Raw genomic sequence first — 12010 nt, 5'->3', positions numbered from 1 at the left:
TTGGAATGAAACCACCATTTGACTCAACTATCCCACCTACACCCAGAGGGCTTAAAATAAGCATACTATAGTAACGCAGCCATATCAATGTTCATAGCAGCTCAATTCACAATAGATAAACTGTGCAAGCAACCTAGATGCCCTTCAATAGATGAATGGATAAAGAAACTGTGGTATATATAAACAGTGGACTATTACTCTGCATTAAAAGAGAATAAAATTATGGCATTTGCAGGCAAATGGATGGAGTTGGAGAATATCATGCTAAGTGAAGTAAGCCAATTCCCCAAAACCAAAGGCTGAATGTTCTCTCTGATAAATAGATGCTGATCCATAATGGGGAGTGGGGAGGCATGGGAAAAATGGAGGAACTTTGATTGGGCAAAGGAGAGGGAGGAGAGGGAGGGAGTGTGGGGGCAGGAAAGATGGTGGAATGAGATGGACATCATTACCCTAGGTACGTGTATGACTGCACATATGGTGTGACCCTGAATTGTGTGCAACCAGAGAAATTAAAAGTTGTGCTTCAATTGTGTACAATGAATCAAAGTGCATTCTGCTGTCATATATGCCTAATTAAAATAAATAAATTAATTTTAAAAAGAGTCCCCCCAGAATATGCTAATGTAAGTGAGCTACACTTTGAAGAGCTCTGTTCCATAATATCCCCAGCAAGTTGATGGCCTCTAGTGTTGAGGAGCTTACTACTTCAGGAGAAAGCCTGTGCCATTTTAGAATAGGCCTGACTATAATCAAGTTGTTTGGTATATGGAGCTGGAATTTGTCCCTCTATAAATTCCACCCACTGGTCCTAATTCTACTTACTAAGACCACATAGAGAAAGTCACCCTTGGTTGGTGACTTGATAATTGTGCACTATGAGAATCTGTGAGCTGGAAGTATGTTGGTAGAGAAAACCTAGGGCTGAGTTGGCTGTGCTTGGAGAAACTCATCTCCCCTTCTTGCTGGGGTGGATGCCACCTTCTAGACTCAGGCTGAGTGCCCTCAAATCAGTGGGAAGACTCCTGAGGGAGGAAGAAAGAACAATTGGAAAAGTTTAGGGGGTTGTGAAAATGGATGTCTGTGATCCCAGAGATGGTAGGCACTGAGCAGATTCTTGGCAGGACCAGATGGTAAGTTTAAAATCTGGGTTCTTGTCCTACTCTGCCTTTAATTGCCCAACAGGTTTTGGGCAGGTCTTGGCTTCTTTGGACCCCAGTTTTCCTGTACACAAGCATCCCTCACAGTAGGAAATCATTTTTAAATTGCTAAGATCTTCCAGCTTTAAAACCATCTTCTTTGTTATTCTGACAAGTTTCTGTTGGGGTTGGGAAAAGGCAGGTGTCATGTTCTCAGGAAAGAATCATGACCCAGGCTGAGAAGGAGAAATTTGCTCATCTAGTAGAGCTATGTTTGCTGAAGGTCAGGGCTGGGATGGATTTAGAAGGAATGGAGGGGGCTGACATTCCTGCTCTGAACCAAGATGTTTAGGGCTATGGATCTCTGGAACTCCCCAGGCTGGGAGGACCTCCTTCTGAGGGACTCTGAGGGAGGAAAACCTGGAGAAGCCCTCCTTGTGGAGAGGAGTCTTTTAGGCCCTTTGGCTCCTGTGGCCAAGGCTTGATGAACAAGGTGCACAATAGACAAATAAGGAGGTCTATGCACCATTAAAGGGTCCTTATTCTGTACCTACCATGGGTCTCTACCCTACTCACTTTCTTCTATCAGGAGATACCTGAGGCTTAGGCAAGGAGAACTCTACGTGAGCACTGACTCCCTATGGGTTCTAGGGAAATTCCTCTGACTCCTGCTCCTCCATTTCTTCATCTGTCAGATGTGTTAATGATATTTACCTCCTAGCTAGCGCTTAAGTGCTCATGTAAAATAATGTCCATAAACACTTGGTGCTCTGTGGTGGGCCAGGAAGATGCCAGCCAGTGTTATTCTTCTATTTGTTTCAGGTTGGTGAGCACTGAAGAAAGAAATCTCTGTCGAGATGGATTCTGTCCTGAAGTGTGAGTTCTTGGGTTTCTGTTTACATGGGATTTCTTTCTCTGTGTCCAGGAGATGTCCTTCAGGGTACTATCGGAGAACTTGTCTGAGATCACACCTGGAATCAGAGTAGAGCTGGGACCCAGTGCCACCAAACCCCAGGGTGAAAGTGAGCTGAATAAGAAGGAATAGGACAAGCTATGGCTAAATGGCTATTCCCCTGCCCCCTCCCTTTCCCTCCCACTCCAGAGGTTTCGGTTTCTCCAGAGAAACATCTAAACACCTGTACCCAGTAAAACTCCATTTACACACTAGTCAGGCCTTTTGAGTGAATATTTCTTGAGCACCTAGCATATGATGATCATGATGCTTTACTCTCATTCGTTAATGCAATCCTCAAAATGACCCAATATTATCACTGTCAATTACAGATATGCCAACTGGCTTAGAGTGTAGGGTCGATAGACTTCCCCAAAGTCAGCACAGCTGTGGGAGTTAGTGAAGGAGAGGGGAGCTTCAAATATGGGCCTTGACCATATTGCCTATCACATTCCCACCACAAACTCATTAAAACTCCAACCCCATTTGCTTAAAGGTTGGATGTCTCTGGTTCAGAGTTCTTCATTGTGGCAGGTGACTTTAAGTCATCATCTCAGAGATGCAGATGAAGCGTGAGGAAGGGACTTGGGATTTGTAAAGTTGGTTATGGGTACGGAGAAATTCTGATTGGTTAACCTGGATTCTCTGACCAGTGACCCCCTTCCCTGGTCTCCATCAATCTATCATAAGTGAGCTGTTATCAGATTGGTTCATCTTGAGACAAACAACTTGGTGTATGTCCTGCAGTAGAAGCAGGGGAGAGTGGGGTAGAAGAGATGGGACTTGTTTTCAGCCCAGGTAATGAGCAGATGGGAGGCCTTGAACACATCTCTTACTTCTTTTGTGGCTTGATTTCAGCATGTAAATAAAAACTCCTGAAAGAGGCTGGGTGCAGTGGCTTGGGCCTGTAATCCCAGTGATTTGGGAGGCTGAGGCAGGAGGATGGAGAGTTCAAAGCCAGCCTCAGCAAAAGCAAGGTGCTAAGCAACACAGTGAGACCCTGTCTTTAAATAAAATACAAAATAGGGCTGGGGATGTGGCTCAGTGTTCTAGTGCCCCTGAGTTCAATCCCCAGTACCAAACAAACAAACAACACCCAAAACTCCTGAAAGAACTCCAGAAAGTAAACTTATTAGCATTCTAGGGCATCTGGCTCCATCTTCTGGTCAGTTTTGGTCACTACAGTTTTTTGCAGTATTATCATTCTCTGTGGCCATTAGGGAATTTTGAGGCTTCTAGGAAGTTTCTGTCTGCTGTGGGGGTGGTGAAGGTGTGATAAGGCAGCAACATAATTGTCCTGAAAGTCCAGTAAACTTCTGGGGTCTCTGGGTTGCATTGATGTTTATTATGCAGCCCTCTGATACTAGTGGCTTGGTGGAGACTCAGGGAGATGGCTTGTGTTGAAGAAGCTCCAAATACCAGAATGAGAAGGGACATTGGAGACCATGGGAAATAACCTCCTCATGGGAAAACTGAGAGCTATGGAGAAGCGGGGATGTATGGTTTCCTGATACCCAAATTCGTATTCTTTCTCCCTCTAGCCCTCTCCTGACTACCTCCTCTTTCTCCAAAGTTTCTATCACGTCTGATCACTTCTGCCATTTTCCCTGAGACAAGGTCATCTGATTAATAAGTACACCCTTCTGTCCACTTACTGCCATGACAGCCTACCTCCTGTTCTTAGATCCAGCTCTGACTTGGTGGAGTGGTTCTTCCATCTCTCCAAGCCAGAACTTTCCCAGAGGGAGGAGGATGTGGGAAGTAGAGGGAGGCAGAGACCTGCATTTTCCTCCTGTTTGGTTTCTCTTTCAGCTCAGCCTCTCTGAACCTCAGTTTTCCTATCTGATAAACAACCAGTCATCTCTGTGGGATTATTTAAAGGCTAAATAGATGGTGTGCATAAATGTGCTTTATGAAATTTAATAGCCCACTATTAACATATTAAATTTCCCAAAGCCTCCGAGAAACCCAGGTGCTAATTGACACCCAGTTAGCCCAAGTGATGTGGAACCTCAGAGGAGGGAGATGCATGGAGGACTGGAATTATTTGAAAGGCTTCCACGAGGAGGCGGGATTTTATCTCTGAGTCCAGAAAGTATCATGGAGGCACTTCCGCTGATCCAGAGTACAGCTTTTAAAAACTCAAAGCTATAATGGGAGAAGCACAGGAGGATCATTTCACCCTAGTATCCTTTTCCTTGTCTGGAGGTAAGATCTACAACCTCTAGTTTAAAGAGTGAGGTCCAGAGAAGGAGGCAGAGACTGAAACCTGGTTTTGCTTAGGTCTTGAGCTCCCAATTCTCATTCAGAGAAAGAGGGGCTGGGGAAAGATTCAGAGAGATAGACACAGATGATGAAAGAGTAAAAGAGATGGAGGCAGAGCCCCTGCCCTGGCAGTCAGTGTTTTTCCAGTTTTTCTCAAGGTCCAACTTCCTGCTCTCATCTTCTCTGAGATCCCTAAATCTTTTCAGCAACCACCTTGACTCTGAGACAAGCTTCAGTGGGTTTTCTCTTTCTTTTGAAGACATGGTTCCCAACCCACTAGGCTGTGGAGAGGGCTTTGGGGAGGGAGTCTCCAGAGTTCTGCAGCGAAAGCAAATGTTGCAAGATGGGGAAGCAAATACTCCGTTCTGTTCAGCACACCATCTGTCACTTCTGCTTACCTCTAGGACTGGGAGATGACTCTCTTCTTCCACCAAACATCAACAGAGCTGCCAGCTCCCAGTGGTTGGTTTGGTCTGTTGTCTTCCTTGGCGCAAACTCTCTGTTCACCTGGAGCTGAGTTAATAAGGCTCAGGCTGTGCTCCCTAGTACTCGCAGGCTTTTGCTGACTGGGGCTCATGCATGCACCCCCCACCCCAGAACTGCCCAGCCACCCTTCTGCTCCTGCCCAGCCCAACTCACCTTCACCCACCTCTAGGAGGCTCCTTCCTGGTCCAGGTCCCACCTCTTCCAAACTTTCCTAGAACCCGTTCTCTCTTTTGTCCTTTAATGCACATGCTCCATAAGTAGGTCAGGGCTATCTTACTAGGTTATATACCTTTTAAACTTATTGTGTGAGTGGAGAAGGAAATCACTAAATTCAGATTGTTTCAGATGATCAAAACTGTTAACAATAAAGAAGGTCATTTGGATGCTGGGTATATTCCTGGTGCTCGTCTAGGCACTTGTTACTTACTTATTCATTCTATCTTTACACCATTTACAGAACAGGAACTGGGGGTCCAGAAAAGTTGAGAAACTTGTTGAAGGTCACATCTTCAGTAAATGATAGAGGGCAAAGATTTGATGACACGTTCCTTCCCCTTCCCATGTTGCTGGCCAAGGCCTAAAAGTTCACCATTGGAATTTGGTCCTTTTATTTTAAAGCTATAACTCCTATAAATTATAGGTATTTTTTTGGCAGGAAGAATAATGAAGAGAAGACCTCCTAACCTCTCATAGTTTACCCCCTTGACCACCAGAATGTCTGAATAACCAGCTCCTTCTTTTGTAACTGTGAGCAAAGGAACACCAGTTCCTTGGGATGTTAAATGCATTTTACTAAAAAATCTCCCAGACTGTTGTAAGTAAGCGTGGGAAGCCCTAGGTTAAGCTGTTGTCTTTGTAGCATGGCGTCTCAGAGCTTTAACATGTTGGGACGTTGTGGATCCATAAGAAGGAGAGAAATGTGCTGTGTTCGCCAAACACATTTGACTAGAGGGCTCCATTTTTATAGATCGCTTGTCAAAATTAGTTCCTCTTGCACAGAATCTTCTGTGACTGCTTGAACCCACTGGCAAACCAAGTCACTACCACCTACAATCACTCCATGTTCTCTGGCTTCCTGTGGCTACCCATCCTTCGCATTTGGCAGGCCTGTCTGCGGAGTGCTTTCTCAGGTAAAGAAGTTTGACTGGCACAAACTTTTTGCTTTCTCCAGATGGGATGCTCTGTCAACCATCCAGCTGCATTTATAGGACTGTGGAGCAGGTGGCTCTTCCTGTCCTTGCTGGGCCCTTTTCACTCATTCACTCACTCTTTTAGGACACGTTCTTAGCCCTTCTAAACCAGATCCTGGAGAGATCCCTGGGCAAATCAAACCTTGCCCAGGACTGGAATCTGTTTGGGTGCATCAGATGGAGATGCAGGGGAGGAGGGAAGGGACCAAGAAGAATGCAGCTATCCAGAATGCAGCTATCGAGAAGGGAGAGTCTACTTCCAGCTGTGGGGAAGGTGGAATTTCTAGGGAAGATCCATTCAGAGCTGGACTGGAAGGTGATTAGAGGTAACTGGTGGACCTTGTGGTGGACAGTGGCAACTTTAGCTGAGCCCCTGCCAGGTGCCTTGGCCCCTTGCCCCTTCCAATGGTGGCAAGTGGTAAAGCCCACAGCAGCTGCTGAGACTCTCAGAGCTGGGGTGTGCCCACTCCTTTGAGCTTCAAGACCCAGGGAGGAGGTGCCTTCCTGTGATCTCCTCCTCTCTGACTAGCCATCAATGAACTTGAACTTGTGAGGGAGGAAGCATTTGTGCTTGGAGCTGCTAGATTGTTGTTACTGTGCCCCCACTGCTTTGAGAGGCCTTCCTTTGCTGAATGGGTGGACATCCCCCCCTCACTGTCTTTGAGCCCTTGTCTCCCACTCTGCTTTCTATTTCTCTGTGACCTTTTTTGGCACCTATCCATGGGTCCACTGAAGGGCAAACCACCCCTAGAAATTATTTTATTTTCACACAGAGCTCTTGAAGATAAAAAAGACTTGAACCTCCACAAAGCCAGTTTTCCTAGACTCAATAGAATCCTGGAATGTCAGAGTTTGAATGAGCATCGAGAGGTCAGGCTGACATCCAGGTCGGTGGCACATCAAGCAATGCGACAAACAAAAAGCCCACATCAGCTGCAGAGGAATCTTCTATGTAATTATTTTTAAGCAATACTGTAAATAAGTTATCAATTATGTCTGAGAAAGGGCACCGATTCTGGAATCCAGCTTGTTTCATGTCCTAGCCCCACCAGGGACCATGCCAGCTTGGCTGGGATTTACCCCAGCCTCTGGTATTCATCTGAGAAAATTAGTGTTTCAAATGAGACAGGCTGTGAGGATCCTGCATTATGTAACGAGCTGACTTCACACGAGAGAAACAACCCCTTTGGAGGTGTTGTGGATCCTGAGCGCTTTGACGACAAGATTGTCAGGGAGTTTTAGTTGCCCAAATTCTTTTCACGTTGCTCTAGACCCTGCCTCTTTGTTACAGGTCCCTGCTTCTTAGGCTGGGCCTTAATTCTGTGACTTGGTTTCCACATCTGTAAGACAGGTGTACTATTGGTTCTTGCCTCATAGGAAAGTTTTGAGGGTGAAATGAAATTCTGTTTCCTGCAATGTTATGTCCGAGCATATGATTCACAGGCGTATGATGCGTGTAACGCAGGGATATGCAAGTCATAGCTCAGTGCCTGGCAGAGATGCCTGTGAAATGTTGGTTTTCGGGATTTCATTGCCCTGCTCACATCAGTTGCTCTCTGGGGGAGTAAGAGAGGGTTCCTGAAGCAGGTGAGCATTGAGCTGGGCTTTGAAGGGCTGGAGAGTGTTCTCAAATATGCAAGAGTAGGGCTGAGACTGGGTGGGGTGGGGGAGATATGGAACAGATGAGTGGGAAGTCTGGAGGTTTGCTCAGGGAATCCAGAGAAGGCTATTTTGTTTTGAGCTCTTGGTTCATTGAGGAAACCAGAGAGAGATAAATCTGAAAGAACAGGCTGGAGTTCTAGAATCATAAAAAGTAGAGTTTAAAGGGCCCAAAGGATCATCTGACCCTATCTTGTGTCTGCAGTGGGAATAAATATGTATGATTTGGAAGTAACCACATAGTCTAGTCTGCTGTGGGTTCTCAGTTATATTACATAGCCTTTCTGATCTGGATTTTTTTCCCTCTGTGTTATAGGCATAATAGTCCTTGTCTACTCCAATTGTCACAAAAATGTAGGGATGCTGGGCAAGGGGCTTCCTTCTCTTCACCTGGCCTTGATTTTATTGCCTACGAAATGGACACATGTATCTCCAGGGTGCAGGGAGGCTGTGAACTTAGAAAGGATATAAGTATCCACGAGGGGAGAGGCAGATGACCTGGCAGGGGCCCCAGGGAAATGGAGGACTGTTGATCCAGGCAAAACCAAGGCTCTTCATTACTGTCCCCACAGGCTCCTTCCTTCTGCCCTTCCTCCCTCCCTTCCCCTCTTCCTTCTTTCCTTCTCCAGACTTTTTAAATTTTTATTTTGAGACAGCGTCTCCCGATGTTTTCTAGGCTGGGCTTGACCTTCTGATCCTCCTGCTTAAGCTTCCCAAGTCACTGGAGTTACAGGTATATGCCTGCCCCGCCCCACCCACACTGGCTTCTTGTGGAGAACCAGCCCGCTGTGATGACTCCTGAGTCACAAGGCTGGAATTCTCTCTCAGCCTCCTGACCCTTATTGCTGGGGCAAGTTTCAAAGCTCACGGGCATCCTGCTTTTGCTTATCTGCTCTACACACTCCATTCCCAGCCCTGGCCATTTCAGAAGTGGCCTGAGGAAACCATAACTGCGCCCCATCTTTTCTCCATAACCCTTTTCCATCTCCACTCTGGTTCTAATGGCTTCGTCTGTTGAGGAGAGAACTCAGGAAGAGCAGGCCTTCTGCTAACCTGAGGACTTCTGCTTCTCACCTCAGTGCTGACATTGCAGTTTCAGAGAGGCACACCAGATGGGACTCTGCCCTTTTTTTATGGGTGGGAAAATGGAGAATGAGAAAGGCCAAGGAGTGCATTTCCGGGAGAGTCCGGGCTAGAATCCTGGCCTGGTGCCCTGGCACTGTTTTGGGGGCCCTCAACTCCAGAGGGACATGAGAATCACACCGGCGTTTGTTGCAAAGCGTAAATCAGGCAATCACCCCAGAAAGGTGATTCAGAGCCATACCACCTGGGGCCTGAGCACCTATATTTTTGACAACCACTCAGGGATCATGATGCAAACCAGAGCGTGAGGACCCCTGCCCACACTCACCTTTCAAATTTCAGGGTCAGGGTGTAGTAGGGAGAGGTTCAGAGGGAAAAGTCACCTTATTTGAGCTCTCAGCTACTTCAGGTACTGTACATGTATTATCACCCTAAAACGAGACACTATTATTCTCATTTCATAGGTGAGAAAACTGAGGCCTGGGAGGTTAAACAGTATCCAAAGTCTCCCAGCTGGTAAATAGAAAAGCAGGGATTTGAATTCAGGTCTTGTAGCTCAGACCCCAAATCCCTTCAGCTCAAACCTTTCCAAGGAACACTCCTCATGTTCCCTCCATCCCCATCTGTGAGCCTCCCACCTATCTTCTCTCTTTGGGGATTAAGGTTTGTTTTAGATTCCCAGCCAATGGGAAAGGTCTCTTTTCTCCCATAGCTCCTCTCTGCCAGCAGGTGGCAGCGCTGGACCAAGTATATGAGTAAGGGCCAGGAGACACCAAGAATACAATCTTTTGTTTTCCTTGCAGGTTTTAGCCCCTCTCCTGGGCACATTCTAGCCATCCTCATCTATTAGAGTTGCCTTTGCTGAGCTTGTTCTGTACATTACTTCACTATTTCAGGTCAGGATGCCCCAGGATTTCCCAGTCTTTCACAGCCATCCAGTGTTCAACTTGAGAGCAAGCTGTTGCTGTAGTTGACTTTTGCCAAGTATATGCTCAATGCCCTCTTAGGAGCTTTCCACGCATCGCCTTGCTCAATCCTCACTATCCCCCGAATCTCTCTGAGTTAGGTGCTATCATATTTCCCATTTGTTCAGAAGCGAAAACTGGAGCTTGCAGAGGTTAAGTTGGCAGAGTTCAAGAAAAATGGTTGCCAGGCTTGAACCTCGTTCTTGCTATAGAGATGTGGCACATAATCCACTACTCTCTGACATGTGGAGAAGGAAGGAATTGACTCCTGGGAATTACTGGCTGTACTGAGAGGAGAACTCAGGACTTATAATTCTGGACCTTCTCTAACTCTGTCCAGCAATGGATGAGGACCTGGGCAGCAAGGAGTCCCAAGGGAAAGCCCCCATCTTCCCACCTTCCCCAGTCCTGGCACACTAACCAAAGCACAGGATAATTGATGGGTGCTGTGTTCAGGAGTGACTGTGCCAACATGTTCCCAGAGTGGCACTCAGAGCCAGATTGAAAGTGGCAAGGTGCAGAGATGTCCTCCTTACCCACAGAGTTTGCATCATGGGGCAGAGACCTTGTCGGTGGCTGTGCATCCTTGGCACATAGCAGGGCCTAGCATAGAGGTGGGCTCCATTAATATTATGGAGCGCATAGCCATTCCTCCTCTTTACCTTCTGAGGCCTTGCTCTAGGTTTGTCACTGTAGGAGTGCTTCCCTGGCCCACAGCCAGTGAGTTCCTCCTCCTGGGGGTCCTCTACTTCTGCTGGGGGCAATACATTTGGTTCCTTAACACTAACTGTCTGCTTGCTCTTCTGCTTTCCAGATTGGTTCTTTATCTGTCCTGCATCCACTCCAGATAGAAAGACCCTAGGGAGCAACCTTTTATGTCACTGTGGATGCTTCACGGTATCTAGCACAAGGTTGAGAATAAAATAAGCCATTTATGAAAACAACCATCTACTGTTTTATCCAGTAGTACATATTCATTGTTGAGAATAAGCCAAGGAAGAAAATTAAAATCACCCCCATGATAATAGGATCCCTTTCTTCAATGATATTTTAATGGAATTGAGTTTTTCTCTTTCTCTTTTTATTGTCCAAGAAATACATATTTCTTAACAGGCTTATGAAGTGGTATTTCCAGTGAATTAATTTTTGGCATATCTGTATCTTTTTACATTTATACAATACAAAATTTTAATTTACTGGGAATACCACTTCACCAGTAAATAATTCTATTAACAATGGCAATGGTAATAACTACCTCTATGCATTGAGAGCCTGCTATGTACTAATGGTCTTACAAAATTGTTTTAGAACTTTATTGAAGTATAACTTATATATCAGAAATCCACCTATTTAAATTGATTAATCACTTTAATTAAAAGATTTTTAGAAAAGGAAGGTGAGGGGGGAGCTCATGAAAAGCAAAGGGAGATGAATAGAACAGAAGAAAAGGACCATGGGTGGGAGGAGGGGAGTGAGGGGGAAAACCCCAGTTGGCCAAATTATATTGTCATACTGTGTGCATATCCTGCTAACAACAAAACCCACCATTATGTATAACTATAATGCACAACTATAATTTCTACAATAAAAAATGTAGAAAAAAAGGAAAAAGGATTTTTAGTAACTTCACCTAGTTGTGCAATATCAGCATAGTCCAGTTTTAGAATATTTCTGTCTCCCTAGTAAAATCCCTCAGGCCAAATTGTAATTAGTTCTATGTCCCACCCTAAGCTCCAGGTAGCTACTGATCTACTTCCTGTGTCTGAGCATTGCCTTTTCTAGACATGTTGTGTAAATGGAACAATATACCAGGTGGTCTTTCGGTTTAATCCGTATGCTGATGATTTTAGATGCAGCTGTTCTGTTCATTTATAGAGAAGACTGAGGGTTAGTGAGGGTAAGTGACTTGTCAGCGTTGGCTATACAGGTAGGGAGTGGAGTTGCTGGGATGTAGCTGGGGTCTATATGACTCTCAAGCCCACACTTAGACTACAGATCCACTACCATCTTGCCACATTATATGACTTTTTATATCATATATATACATATGTGATAGTATATATATTATTATATATATACTTTTTTTCACTTTTCATTCAGTAATAATTGTTAATGTTTCCACATGAATTAGTGTCCATCTGTGGTACCTAAAGTAAATTCTTGATAAGAACAGGGTGGTAGGGCTGGGGTTGTGGCTTAGTGATAGAGCACTTGCCTAGCATGTGTGAGGCACTGGGTTTGATTCTCGGCACCACACACAAATAAATAAAT

This window comes from Urocitellus parryii, chromosome 1 (assembly GCF_045843805.1).
Source record: "Urocitellus parryii isolate mUroPar1 chromosome 1, mUroPar1.hap1, whole genome shotgun sequence".
Taxonomy (NCBI): Eukaryota; Metazoa; Chordata; class Mammalia; order Rodentia; family Sciuridae; genus Urocitellus; species Urocitellus parryii.
The sequence above is the reverse complement of the archived record's forward strand: the minus strand, read 5'-3'. Positions refer to the sequence as shown.